The following is a 3,667-nucleotide window of genomic DNA, read 5'->3' on the forward strand; positions in this document are numbered from 1 at the left end:
AACATTTCTGAAAGAAATTAAAGAAGATTGATGTCAGTGGAGAGATATATCACGTTCATGAATAAAAAAACAATATTAATTGGATGTCAGTTCTCTCTAAATTGATCTATAGAGTCAACAAAATCCCAATAAGAATCCCCCCCAGGTTTTTTTGGAGAAATTGAGAGCTGATTCTAACATTTCTATTGAAATTCAAAGGACCCAGAATATTTAGACTGCTCTTGAAAAAGAGCAAAGTTGGAGAATTTTCACTCCCTGACTTCAAACTTACCAGATTTTGACACGTGATGGAAGCAAGTAAGTGGAAGTAGATGGCCTCACCTGAAATCCCCCCGGTGCAGGAAGGGCAGCATTCCAGGGGAGTAGGGATGAGATTCTGACTGGAGTGTCTGGTGCCTACCTCCAGCAGCGCTGACACAGTCTGGGTACTGGGCCACTCCTGTGCTGTGGTTTTAGGCACGTAGCCTCTAAGTGGTGTGCATAATCCTCCTGATAACCCTGTGCCTTACCTAATAACCTGTGATACATTCAGTGTCTGCTTAAATGAGCAAAAGTTGTTTCTTTTAATAGCAACAGGGAACCCTGATTGCTACAAATGCTAGGAAGAAAAATAAAGAAGGATTAAGGGACAAAGACCCTTCATCCTTCTTTATTTTTCTTCCTAGCATTTGTAGCAATCAGGGTTCCCTGTTGCTATTAAAAGAAACAACTTTTGCTCATTTAAGCAGAAAATGAAGGGTGGGATGGGAGGGTGGGAGGGAGACACAAGGGGGAGGGGATATGGGGATATATGTATGTATATGAATAGCTGATTCACTTTGTTATACAGCAGAAACTAACACACATTGTAAAGCAATTATACTATAATAAAGATGTTAAAAAAAGGGTTATGGGTCTGTGTTTTGATATGGGGTAAGAATGAACTCTGAGGAAGTGACATTTAAACAGAGACGATATTATTCCATTTTAGTTTGTAAAGAAAAAATGTTTCACATGTGTATATATGTCTACATGAACATATAAAAATATGAATAGATGATTGTGGTAGGCTGATAATTGATCCCAAAGATATGTCCATATCCTAATCCCTGCAAGTTATAAATGTTACCTTATTTGAAAAAAAGGGTGATTAAGTTAAAGATCTTGAGATGAAGAGATCATTTTGGATTTTGGCTCAGTGAAATTGATGTTGAACTGCTGGCCTGCAGAACTGCAGCTTATTTTAAGCTCCGAATTTGTGGTTATTTGTTATAGTAGCCACAGAAGACGAATGAGATAATATTTTCGACCGTAACACTAAGGATCTGGAAGGAGGATGGGAAAGAGAGGTTAGATGTGAGAGGAAGATAGGAGTATGAATATGTGTACCACAAAATCTTATTGTAAATTAAAAGTAGATGGATGTGGGCTTTCCTGGTGGCGCAGTGGTTGAGAGTCCGTCTGCCGATGCAGGGGATGCGGGTTCGTGCCCCGGTCCAGGAGGATCCCACATGCCGCGGAGCGGCTGGGTCCGTGAGCCACGGCCGCTGAGCATGCGCGTCCGGAGCCTGTGCTCCGCAACGGGAGGGGCCACAGCAGTGAGAGGCCCGCATACCGCAAAAAAAAAAAAAAAAAAAAAAAAAAAAAAACGTAGATGGATGCAAAACAAGAACATGCATTTTATTAAAATATATAAAAACAAAAAATTTGTATTAAACATGCAAGAAGGATTGCTGATGGGGAGGGAATGGGAATGGGGATAGAGGGAAATACATGACAACAGAAATGAAAAATTCAGTTGAAGGATTGGAACATAAAGTTAAGGAAACTTCCAATAAGATGAAGCAAAGAGAGATGAAAAGTCGAAGAGAAAAAGAGTAATAAGTAAGAGGACCCAATAGTCTAGCAACCCAATAGCTACATAAAGAGCAATCCAGAAAGAGAGAGAAAAAAAAGGGGGGTGTAGTCATCAAAGAAGTAATTCAAAAAAATTCTCCTCTATGACTTGATGTTAGACTGGAGCGAGAATGCAGAATAAAATAAGATTGGGGAAACAGGCAGGGATTAGATCATAAAGATTCTGGAGGCCGCTTCAAGGAACCTTTGCTAGAGCTAATCCTGTTTAGAATGGCTCTAAAACCTCTTCTAACCTGCCTGCTCACCCAGGAATTTTTACGTAATCTTCAAGACCCACTGTAACATCACTTCCTCAGGAAGCCAGCCTGGACTCATTTAGCCAAAGTAAACAGTTCTTCCAATATGTTTTTCTCTTATAGAACTCATTGCATTATAATAAATTGTTAATCAGTGTCTGTTTTATCTGCTAGAAGGAGGTATGTATGCTTAGGGGCAGAGGCTGGATGGGGCTCACTCATCTTTGAACTTGCAATGCTTGGCACTAGGTAGTAACTCAGTGGTCTTGAGTTACTTTATTTTACCTTGGCCCCAAAATAAGAATTGCCCAGTCTTCAAACATTAACCCTTCCCAAATAGTAAATAAGTTGAAGATAAGTGAAGCCTCTTATTTTTTTGTGCCAGAAAATGGTGAGGGTGAGAGTAACATAGCAGCCGTCATGTTCGAGTGCCAAGCCCTTCACAGTTTATCACCAGTGCTCACAGCCATCTTACAAGATAGGCATTATAATCCCAGTCACACAGATGGAGAAACTGACCTGTGGTCCAAAGTCACATACAGCTAGTACAGTCATCCCTTGGTATCAGAGGGTATCGGTTCCCCAGTGCATATGCTCAAGTCCCTTATACAAAATGGCATAGAATTTGCATATATCTTACAGCACACCCTTCCATTTGCTTTAAATCATTTCTAGATTACTTATAATACCCAATACAGTGTAAACGATGTATAAATAGTTGTAAACAGAATTTAAATGATATGTAAATCGTTGCTACTGCTTGGCAAATTCAAATTTTGTTTTTTGGAAATTTCCAAAAAAATTAAAAAATATATTTTCAGTCCCCTCCCTCCTTGGTTGAATTCGAGATATGCAGAAGCAGGATACAGAGGGCCGACTAGTGCCTTGAACTGAACCTCAAGCCTCTGCCTCCAGGGGGATACTCCCAGCCACTCCGCCATGCGTCTTCAGCATTCCCGCAAATATTTTTCTAATCCGGGTACTTCACATCAGTTAATTCATTGCCAGGTTACTAATGTCTGGCTTCAGTGATTACAAACACCACATCGTTTACCCACTACGAAAAATAACACACTTTAAATAAAAAATCTGGGCTGCTCTTGCCTTCTGAGACGGACTGCATTCTGCCTATGGAATGTGTATCTCTCTAAATAAACTTGCTTTCACTTAAAAAAAAAAGGGGGTCGTTATGAACCTAATTTTCTAATTCACATTTGTGTTTTTAAGTTTAGGTGTTCCCTATCTTTTCTGTGTCTACCTAGCTTCCTTTCTTACTCTTAGTATTCCTAAATTTTACTCATTTTAAGGTAGGGGGTTCAACTATATGAAATATAGACTCATCCTTTTTTTTTTTTTTCCTCTCATACAGAGAGAGAAAGTACAGCACATCCTAAGTGGTGGACATAAACAGCCTATGCCTTAAAAAAAAATTCCTTGCTCCGCCCTCCGTCCGCCCTCGCCCCCCCTCCCGGAGCTCCTCCCTATCCTCTAGGGCCGCGTGGAACTCCCGGGGGCGCTTCCCGTAGGGAATCCGG

This window comes from Lagenorhynchus albirostris, chromosome 12 (genome assembly GCF_949774975.1).
Source record: "Lagenorhynchus albirostris chromosome 12, mLagAlb1.1, whole genome shotgun sequence".
NCBI classification, from domain to species: Eukaryota; Metazoa; Chordata; class Mammalia; order Artiodactyla; family Delphinidae; genus Lagenorhynchus; species Lagenorhynchus albirostris.